The sequence below is a fragment of the Hipposideros armiger genome, unplaced genomic scaffold (genome assembly GCF_001890085.2).
Source record: "Hipposideros armiger isolate ML-2016 unplaced genomic scaffold, ASM189008v1 scaffold_990, whole genome shotgun sequence".
Lineage (NCBI taxonomy): Eukaryota > Metazoa > Chordata > Mammalia > Chiroptera > Hipposideridae > Hipposideros > Hipposideros armiger.
This window is the reverse complement of record NW_017732340.1, coordinates 71,353-82,657: the sequence shown is the minus strand read 5'-3', so window position 1 is coordinate 82,657 and position 11,305 is coordinate 71,353. Positions and strand designations below refer to the sequence as shown.

The following is an 11,305-nucleotide window of genomic DNA, read 5'->3' as shown; positions in this document are numbered from 1 at the left end:
AAAAAAATGGCAAAGGTATTTAAAAAATAAAATATTCTTATTAGAGACACACACTCAGTGACAACGTCTGAGATTTAGCTTTAAAACATGCCAACAACAACTATAAAAACAGAAGTAGAAAGGATAATTAGAAGAAAAAATTAGGAAACTGTTGATAACTATTGAAATTGGATGATGGGTACATGGGGCTCATTATACTCTCCTCCCCACTGTTGTGTATGTTTGACGTTTTCTGTAACAAGAAGTCCACTCATGTGCAGCTTCCCTCCCTGTGAAGATGGCGGGGGGTGGGGAGTTGGTCAAAACAAGGGAGAACAAGTATCAAGGAAAAAAAAAAAATCTTTGTCTAAGCAAGGAATTCATCTCAGAGGTGTTCAGGAGAAATATAGGACCAGGAGGCAGACAAAGGATTAAGAAACATTGATAAAGCATGTGATAATTAAATGGCAGTACAACTATGTTTTAGATAAAAGAGACGGGGATAGGAAGGAGAGGCCCAGAGCTAAGCAAAGTCACTATGGTTCTACCTTTATGTAGGTAAAAACAAAAAGGGGAGGGGAGAAAGGAGCTAGAAAGGAGGTAACTGATTAATCAATAATTAACAGATCAATAAATACAGAGGGTGCCAAAAAAATGTATACACATTTTAAAGAAAGGGAAAAACTGTATTAAATTTATGCTGATGGTAACCATTTTGAGCACCTCTTGTAATTGCAGAAGTCAAATGTGACTTGTACTCATCTTTTGTTGTCAGTATATATTAAGCATTACCATTTTAACACAGTTTTTTTCCTTTCTTAAAATGTGTATACTTTTTTTTGGCACCCTCTGTATACATGAAATAAACACATGAAAAAAATGCTCATCCTCCTCAACAAAAAAATGTAAATAAAAATTAGTTACCTAGGCTTCATATTGGCAAAGATTAAAAACATTGATAATGTTCAGTGCTATAAGAGAAACAGAAATTGATACAATCTTTTGAAAGTTATTGAGTAATATCTAGCAAAATTTTAAACATGCATAACCTTTGACACAGAAATTCCACTTGGACTTTATCTTAAGAAGTATGTACACAAAGTATAAAAAGACATATACAAACAGGTAAACAAAGATATCTATACATACATATTCAAGGATGCTTACAACTGCAGAGAAATAAAAACAAACGTCTATCACCGAGGATTAAAAAAATTGATACAAATATACAACATAATACTTTGTAACTATTAAAAGATATGATACTCCTAAGCATGGGAAAATGCCTAAGATAAAAGTATTAAGTGGAGGGGGAAAAACAAGTTCAAGAGTACCGTATTTGCCGGCGTATAAGACGACTGGGCGTATAAGACGACCCCCTAACATTTCCACTCAAAATACAGTTTGTTATATACTCGCCGTATAAGACTACCCCCTCTTCCGCACACCTTCCACACACCAAATAAAAGGTAAAACAATATCAGATTTGATTTGGCCCACTGAAGTGCAAACAAGCGTATTGTATTTCGTGTCACCACATAACCGTTTTGGCGATGTTGAGCCACCATGTCTGCTACATGTTTTTCGAGTTCTGGCCAGTGTGGGGTGCCTCTTCTTAATGCACACTTACCCCTTGGCATACTCTTTAATGCTTTCTCATTTGATTTCCAGTCCCAAACCATCTTTTTTGTTACTCCATATTGTCTTGCAGCAGCACAATTATTATTTTCCTTAGCAAAGTTTATAACTTTCAGTTTAAAATTTGCATCATACTTCTTTCTTTTGGCTGGTGCCATGATAGGGATGATAGGGGTTTGACTGGTCGACATTTTCTATGCTGTACTGTACAATGGTGCAGTATTGTGGTTGGCTGTTGGCTGTATACAAAGCCTGATTTGATTGGTCCCTGCTCCCTGTTTGCCCGCCCTGTCACTATAGCAGTCTGGTCCACCCTTGCATCAGCATCTCCCTGGGACCTCACTAGTGCGCAAGTGCGAGCTCTTCAACATTCTAACAGGCACCATGATAGCGCAAAATCGCGAATCTTCAATGCATATGTAAAGAAATATACGGTAACCCGAATTTACCACACTCGCAAAATCGCACACAGCTGACCATACACCCAGTATGGTATCGCGATTCGCGATTTTGCGCTATCCTACTGGGTGTATGGTCGGCTGTGTGCGATTTTGCGAGTGTGGTAAAATCGCATAACAGCCAAATCGCATAACAGCCGAGCATACACCCAGCAGCGCTGCTGATGCCTGAACGGTATGTGGAATGAAGTGGGCGGGCATCAGGAGGCCACTATGGCACGGGGCAAGCACTATGGGCAGTCTATCTGAAGTGTATCTGGCGTATAAGACGACCCCCCACTTGGAGGCATATTTTTCAGGGCCAAAAAATCGTCTTATACGCCGGCAAATACGGTAGATACACTGTGATCACATTTCTGTAAAAAGGAATTACTTCTCTCTCACACAGCATACACAGTGGAAAAGAAATGTGGGTAAATACAGATCAAATTCTTAATGGTGGTTAACAATGGCACATGGGATTATGGGTTCTTTTCCTTATTTTAAAATGCCTAAATTTTACAGTACTCATATACTACCTGTTTAATCGGGGGGAAAAATCACAAAGTTGAGAACTTTCCAAAAGCAAGAGGCTCTAAGTGATGAAAGTATCATGATAGAAAGGAAAAGGAAAAAAATTAGGGAGCACAAGCCCTAAAGTGAGGTCAAAGGTAAAGAATGAGGGAATGGGGAACAGAATTAGGGCCTGAGGGGGGAGAAATGAGCCTTCAGAAACATGCAAGGAGCTGCTGTGGGAAAGGGTACCCTGAGGGGCAGTGAGAGCTCAACTCAAGTGAGGCAGTGGGAACCGCTGGCAACCAAGGCAGTCCACAGTCCAGACTCCCCAGAAACACTGGGCAGTCTAGGGGCAGCAAAAGAAGCCAGGGGAGAGAGCATTCAGGGATGGCAACTGGCAGAGCAAGACAGGGCACAAAGTCAGGCAGCCAAAGGGTTCTCAGGCCTGGGGAAGGCAGCACTGAAGCTGTGGACCATGGCAAACTGGCATCCACGCTAAGGTGGGAGGCGGGTGAACAGTGGGGAAGAGGAAAGTCGAGAGATGGGGCGGGGGAGACAGTGGGACTGGAAGACACAATGAGAGCAAAGGGCCTGAGCTCAAGCCAGAATCACACCTAAAGCATTTTCCCCCAAACTTTCATTTTTCTTCCAGTTTCTATGTGTCATCATAGGAGGAAGACCCCTACTTGTGTCACTGGGCCTCAAGTACAAAAATATCCCCACCCGGTTCTGGAGTTTTTCTCTTGACCACTAAGTGATCACTGAGGAAGGCGGGGTTCCCTCTGGGTTCCCCCCCCTCATCCAGTTCTTCCAGAGTTGTTAGGCTGCCGTTAATGGAGCAGCCGCTCTACTCCCTGTGTGGCACGACCTCCCTTGTGTGTATCCTCTACTAGCCAGAAGCCTGGAATAAGGGGTGACTGTCACCCCAAACTGAAGCCCTAACAATATCCTATGAGGACATAAAAAGGGCCCTAAACCTAGAATCAGAAAGTCTGGCATTAAGTCCCAGCTTTTCATCTTATAGGCTTTGTGCACTGAGAGTCAGCCACGCCACCTCTTCGTGTGCTTCCTCATCTGTAAAATGGGGTTATCTGCCTCACAGGGTTGTTAGGAGGGTGAAGTAAAGTAAATGTACATGCAAGTGTTTTATAAACTAGACTATCGTACATATGCAAGATATACTTATCAGAGTAAAGCCAACATTTCTCATTTTCTGCCTGTATATAACTGTTATTGATGATGCTATAAAACCTTAAGTGGGTGTTAGTACCTCCAATGTGCCTGAAATTGGCTGGCTGAAATTGTTCGTGTTTTCATTGCTTCTAACCTATATTATAACAATTTCCTTCTCAACATCTTAACATTGCTTGCAAAAAAGACTTCAATTTAACAGTTGCCACATTTAAAGTGACTTATGCTTTATCTGTTTTCCTTATTACTTCATATCAATTTTTAGCTTTAATCTAACTGCAGTTACTTTTCATGCTTTCCTTTTCTGCAGTCTGTTATGTTTGTCACCTGCATTAAAGAAAAACTTGCATTATATAGGCTTCAGTAAGGTTCCTCACACCTGACCCCCGGTGGGATTCCTATGTGGTCTGATCCACCATGAAAATGAAATCAAAGTAATTTAGATAGTATACTCTCTCAAGTTATTTTACCATTAAGAAGAACCAAGAGGGTGGCTAAATAAATTAGTATAATTCCATAACTTCTAGGTTAATAACACAGAACAAAGAATCAATATATCAGTTTCAGTGTTCACACAATACTAGGCTGAGCAAAGAACTGGTACTGAGTTCAAATTCCTAAATAAAATTTGGGCAAATCATCTTATAGTATCCTGAATATGGTGACATTGAGCTCAGCTGGGTCTCCAAAAGATCCATCAGTCAACGCAAGTCACATTCTAGTGTTAAATCCATTACCCACTCCCAGGCTGGCCAGGGGTTGTCTGGAGACCTCGTGGCCCAAACTGACTAGTCATTCTTCTTCACACATGAGCATGAAGTGCTCAGAGTAGTAATGGAAGATCTATATAATACCAATGAAGAACTGTTATATTTTCTTCCAAGGGCAACTTTTGCAAGACCCACCAGAGCAAGTAATAATAGCCTCAAAACCATGAATGCATGGAATGAACAACACACTTTCACAGCAACATTACGTAGGGCTTTTAGCAACCTAGAAATACAAAGGCAGAGCCACTTTGTGCTTTTGGAAACACAAAGATCAGATGCAGCCATGAAGTCAGAACTCTCATCAAACCACCAGCTCCACAAAGCATGATTTCTTGTCATCTCATATACAAAGGTCATTCATTTGTTCACTCAGCAAACATTTACTGAGCAGCTGCTCTGTGTCTGAAATGGTTAGGTACTGGGATATAAAGATAAATAAGACAAGGTCCTGCCCTCAAGTAAGTCACAACCTAGGCATGGAAAACACACAAAACCACCAAAAGTTAAGAATACAGTGTGATCATGAAAAAGCTGGCTCAGACTGCAGTGGCCATACAAAGGAGAAGCATTTACCCTAATCTGGAAAGAACCAAGGAAGGTTTTTCAGAGATGGTGGTGCCTGAATTCCTGGTCAATTCAAGCCTAGGAGTCTGACAAGCACTCGAATGGGGAGGACACTCAGCCGGAGGAGCCCGCACAAGCTGGGACCTTCCAGGAGCTCACTGTGGGACCTTAAGTGCCAGAGGTCTGTGGCAGAGGAGGGGATGGCAAGAAAGGAAGACACTGACCAGGCCGAGTCATAAGGGTCCTTGTGAGACGCTGAAGTGGAGACGACACCAGGATCTACTGGGTGGTCGGGAAAGTCATGGCGCATTTTAGCATTGAAAAACAGAAAAATACATGAGGACTTTCCCAACGACCCAATAGGTGTTGGCAGTATTTTGAGGCCAGAGGAATGTTATTTACTTTTAACTGGAGTTAAAGGCCACCTGGAATGGAGAGGGGATTTCGCTGAGGAAGACTGGAAGAGACTTAGGGCCAGCTATTTTGAATCACTTCTGTCTGGCTCATACTTATTTTTCTCTTGACCTTTTTTCCCCCTTCTCACAGGGAAAAAATAAAACTGAACAAGTCTATAACAAAACCTGTGAACCTTCTGTTCATCAAAAATATTTCTGAACAGAGTGCTAGATTCTATCAAAGTAGCTCAAATTAGAGAAAGACGACATCTGGAGACTTTCCAGCATCTGGAGCCTTTCAGGCAAAAAGACCCAAGTCAAGTCTCTGGTGCCAACCGAAGAAAGCTAGAGAAACAACCTGAACAGGGGCCACACAGAGCACAATGCTGCTTGGCATACTCTAGCACTCTGTCAATGGGAAGGCCCACTGTTCCCAAAACAAGGACATGCCAAAAAGTTACATCCTGGCTTCTCCATAGAAACTGCCAGGAAAAAACCTACTAGTGCCAGGAATGACCTTGGAATTTATAGTGTGGACTCCTGTCCACTTACAGTGGATAAAGACAACCTTGACAATGCTCTCATTTGTCCAGGGTGCCAACAGGTGACAGTGGGCTGCCTTCCTCCCCACACAAGGAAACTGAGCCCCTCATCCATGCATTGCGCCCAGCTACACTCCTAATAATACTACTGGGAATAGGGCCCCATCGCTACCACTAGCAGCAAGCCCTGACCGCCCACGAAGCCCTAGGCCCTCATCTCCAGTCCTTACTACAACCTGCAGAGGTTATATTAGCCCCATTTTACAGACTGAAAAAAATTCAATAAAATAAAAAAACAAGGTTCAGAGAGGTTACCAGCTTCCTCAGGTCAAAAAGCAAGCAAGAGTGAGAGATGGGATGACTCCAAAGACCATGCTCTCCCCATAGTACTAGGCACTTTGGAAGTTTCTAATGAAATCGAAAACTCAAAGCCTTCTTTCCAGGAGTTTCTGAAGTTGATCTATTTGATTAAAAGTAGTCAAAAACATTTCTTTCAGCAATCACTGTGCCTTCCAAGCAAAAAATAAACCAGTTTTTATTTTCTTAGTTATAGTTCAAAGAATTTATTTATTACCTAAGTGTCTTGATTTTCAATTTCTTCATTTGTTTTTGGCCAAATATATACACACAGAGAGAGCAAAGGACAGAATTTCATTTTACTAGATCAGAGTAGAGACTAACAATCAAAGGAAAAAACATTCAGGGGGTGACTATTTAGCTCAGTTGGTTAGAGCGTAGTGCTGATAACACCAAGGTTGCCAGTTCGATCCCCGCATGGGCCCCTAAGAGTCAACTATGCCATTGTAGCTTGAAAGCAATGTGTAACCAATGACCATGGCTGTTCTCCAATAAAATTTTTTTTAAAAATCACACAAATATAATTTACATTATATTTTATTCAGTAAAAATTAAGAGGCAAGCAATTTCAAATAGACTGAGCCTTACCTCAATATTATTCCTCCAGTTCTAGGGGACAACACTCCAAGTGATCAGCAGACACTTCCAGCCTACATATAGTGCACCAAACAAAGGGGGTGAGCAAAGCCTTCATGCTCCCAAAACCACACTGGGCAGGAAAGTGTGACAGCTTCCTGGGGAACCTGAGCACATACACAGTATCTGCAAATCACTGCTCATCCAGACACACACAGAAACAAAATGTTGAACTTGTGATCTGTCTACAGGAGTACTTCAAGTTAACAGGTGTATTTAAATAAAATGTTAAAACAATCCCAAAGCAATGTGAACACATTATAGCAGCTAAACTTTTTCCATGGAAATATGTGAAGATAATCAATCGTCACTAGTCAAAATCAATACTTTATAAAAATCCTATTCAATGGCTTTACTGATTAGAAGCTTGATATACCTGAATTGCTTCTTCCTTCACAGACCTACAGCCATTTCTGAACTGAGAACTAGTGCTATTAAAATGCCCAAAAATATCATCATTGTGGAGGTGTCCAACCCAGTGCCTGGCATAATTCAATACATATTGGTTTATGAAAAAAGTAAATTACAATACTTAAAATAGAAATTTTAAAAGAGAGAGGCAGAGAGAAAGAATATAATTTAAGGAAAATACATGATTTTTTAAAGATTAGGGGAAAAAAACACCTCAGAACTAACAGTACAACTACAAATAGAATTACCTCACATCTCACCTGAAAATTTATACTAGATTCCATCTAGGCGGTACTTCCTCACACTCTAATTAAACTCACACGGTGCAATGATTCTGACCCTTTTTTTTTTTTCTGTATAGGGTTTGGGATCTCATTCATAGACAACACACCAACTTCTGCCCAAATACAACATACAGAGCTCTGGTGCACAGTTGCAGGCCTCAGATTTGGAGTTTGCACATTACCTTTCAATGATACAGATGAGACAGTGTACAGGCTAAATTCATTGAAGACAGATAACACTTCTAGTGAAGATAATGTTCTGTGAGAGCTGACAGCCTTTAAGGTTTAACAGATTCAACGTAATGACTTCATGGCAGTAGGAGAAAATGAAGGTTCATGGATTTGAGGATACAAAGAACTTTAAACAACATAAACTGTTAAGAGTTTTCACATCCTTCTAGAGTTGCGTACATTAAACAGCAGCACAGAAATGATTGAGAACCGGCTCTTAAACTTATAAGAAATGGACTGAAAACCCCTGGAATTTACAGTCCATTGTGGCATCTAAATTTGTCTATCAGTACGAACAATAGCCACAGTGCTGAAAGGACAGTATGAGTCACAATTCAAAAACAAAGGAGGAAAAAATGAACAGAGGAAAGCTTTGACTCCACATGCCACAAAGACGTGCTTTACTTAAAGTATTGTTAATGATGGCTCCCATTCTGAATCGGAGTAAGGAATGGTCCACACTGTCTTCTACTCAGGAACAAACTCATTCAGCCCCCAAACGCCCCTCCCAGCCCCCCTCCCCCGCACTGCCCAGCCACCAACAACACAGGCAGCCACATCCACCAGCGAGCCCCGGAATTCTAACAGATCTGAGTCACCCACTCCCCCGCAGGAAGAGGTCACTCTCTGTCAGGAAGCCCACTCTGCAAAGTTCCCTCTTCAACTCCCAGGCTGCCACCACCCTGGCCCACATACAGCCAATGCTCCAACCTCAGCAGCCTGCCAACCCTCCCCTGCGCGCCCCAAAGCACAACTCCAGTCTCCCCCCCTAACGCCGAGGTGGCCAGCGCTCCTCACCGTGACGCTCCTGGGACAAGTGCCCCGGCTGAGCACCCTTCCACGCCAGGACGCCTCTGGGCCCGGGCGAAGGCAGCTCTTCGCTCAACTCTCCTCTGCCCCACGGAGCTCCTCCTGCCTTTCCAGGAACTCAGCGCCGGCCACCCTTGGAGCAGCTCAACTCTCCAAAGCCTCGTCTCCCCAGCCGGACCCCAGTCGGCCAAGTTCACAGACCTCGGGGGAGGAAGACGCGCCGCGCCGCGCCTTGGGGACCAGGCGCACCGAGGCCCCTGGCATTGCAAACGCGAGCCCCCCCCCGCCCCCACCCCCCGCCGTGGTCAGCCTCCAGGGCGTCTGCATCGAGCACTGAGAGCGAAAGCCACTCGAGTTCCTTCTCCGTGCCCCTAGGACTCCCTTCCCCGGCGACAAAAATCCTAACTATCAAGCCGCCGAGGCCCCGGCTCGACGCTCAGACCCCCCTCCAAGCCTCCGACCATTGGAGTGGCCCAGATCCGGTCCAGCGCCCCCAGGCCCGGGCCGCCGGGACCGGCTCGCTGTCCCAAGCCGCCGAGCGCCGGGACCCGGGCCGGATCCCCACTGGGCCCCCATTGTTGCAGGTCCCGGCGGCCCAGAGCCGGGAGCCGGCGGCCGGGCACCGGCACTCACCTCCGGCGCGGCGGCTCCGGGCCGCGGCGGGCCAGGCAGGGCCGAGGGGCCGTGCGTTCCTCGGCGGCGGCGGCGGTGGAGGCCGAGGCGGGAAGCGGCCGGCAGGCCCGGGCGCCACAGACGAGCTCCGGCCGAGCGTCGGTCTTCTCTGGCGGCGGCGCTCGCAGCCTCCGCTCGCGGTCCGCGCCAGAAAGCGTCCCCCTCAGGCCCGCCGCCCCGGCCGCCCGGCCGGGAAACACGCGCCGCCGACAGGAACGTTCCGCCGAGCGCCGGCGGGGGCCGCGCCGCCCGCGGCGCCAGGTGGGACTGGGCTTGCTCCCAGCACGTCGGCGTCTCTGCTGACAGACGACCGTTTCGTGAGTGACGGCGGCGCGGAAGTCCCAGGCCGGAATCCCCCTGGGAACGGGCCCCGGGCCGGGTCCGACGGGGAGGGTTTCGCCCCTCCAGCCCCCGGAGAGGCACGCTGGTCGCTGAGTGCTTCTGCTGCGCCTCGCTTCCTCCTCATTCCTCGCTTGGGGGGTAACCTCGACCGCTCGTTAGGGTTGAAGGAGGTGATCCGAATGCCTGGCGCGGAGATGTGGGACTCAGCAGCGGGGCACGGCCATCGCGGATGCTACTACCGATGATTAGTACTACGACCACTGTCGCCTCCTGCAGAGGTTTGCGCAGCCCTCGAGCACCCCTGACATCGAAGCGCGCCGGGTCACTCTGGGTCTCCCTCACCTCCTGTCCCGGTTCCTGTTGACCGAAACTGGCTTCAGAAGTCCCTGAACAAGGAGCAGGAACAAGAAAGGCTTTCTTGATCACTGACACTTAAGGGGAGGTTAAGGGCGCAGACTCTCCCCCCCGCCCAAGTTTGTAATTACTGCCATGTGGGCTCCACTTAACGAGAAGAGTTTATTGTGTCCGCTCTCTCCACTGCAGCCCCAGGTCGTCCTCCTCCTCCCCTTCGTCCTCCTCCTCTGCACATTGGCGAGATGAAGAAAAAATTTTGAAAGCGGATTTTTTTAACGTTTTGTTTTCCTCATAAAATCAAGTGGATTCAAAAAAAAAATCCTTTCTCCTCCCCACCCACCCTCCTTTTCTTCTAGGCCCCTCCCAGCCCCATCAGACATACTGTAGTTATTTTTGGAGGAAATGAGGTTATAAAAATAACAAGTGTGTTCCCAAACTATCAATGGGAGATCAGATCTGCAGAAGGCGCTGCATGTGAAAAGGAGCGTTCGCATGTTCTCAAACTCTCCATCCTCACTTAGCCCTTTGGCTTCCGAGACTCGAAATTTTACCTTGATCCCCTTCTCCCTTGTCTGAAGAGACTTGCCAGAAAGGCTCACTTATATCAGCCACCTGCACCTGAATGAAATGATGTCACTGTGTCACACACATACACATGTGGATTTTCCATTTAGTTATCCCTCTGGAAGTAAGGAAAGGGCTCTGCCCGTCTAACGTCATTTTGGTAACATCTGGAAATGGCAGACTCAAGGGTTAGAGAGCAGCGCGCTCAAAACCTCTGGAGGCTCTCTGCTCCCTCAAGCAAGAGGACTTCATCTTATGTGTTTAAAGGACAAAGGATGCCTCAAAAGCTGGTGAATTTCTCTCAGCACATCCTGAGGTCAGATCCGTATCTGACCCCTCCCTGCTTTAGGCCTTGCATTTCCCCTATTTGACCTCTTAGCTTGGACTACCTATGTGACACATTAAGCAGATATAGTCTCACAGTTGAAGCAAGTACCAGTGAGAGCCCTGAAGATGACAGAGGGAGGAGAAGGAGACCGATGAAGCTGGGTATAGACTTGAGAGAGGAGTCTTGTTGTTTATCTCCCTGTAAAGATCCAGTACACAACCATCGAAGACACCCACACTTACCTTCCTCCTCTGTCACTGCGGTTGAAGCAACCAGAGCCAGGC

The 11,305-nt window shown here is 46.1% G+C and overlaps 1 protein-coding gene across 1 annotated transcript in view; it reads right to left on the bottom strand.

The window, feature by feature from the left end:
* The window catches only part of RAD54L2 (RAD54 like 2), a 119,881-nt gene extending 110,311 nt beyond the window's left edge, over window positions 1-9,570 (bottom strand). Inside the window, exon 1 of the mRNA XM_019631304.1 lies at window positions 9,395-9,570. The gene's annotated coding sequence lies outside the window, so the exon portion shown is untranslated. The remainder of the gene's footprint in view (window positions 1-9,394) is intronic.
* Window positions 9,571-11,305: the final 1,735 nt, after the last annotated feature.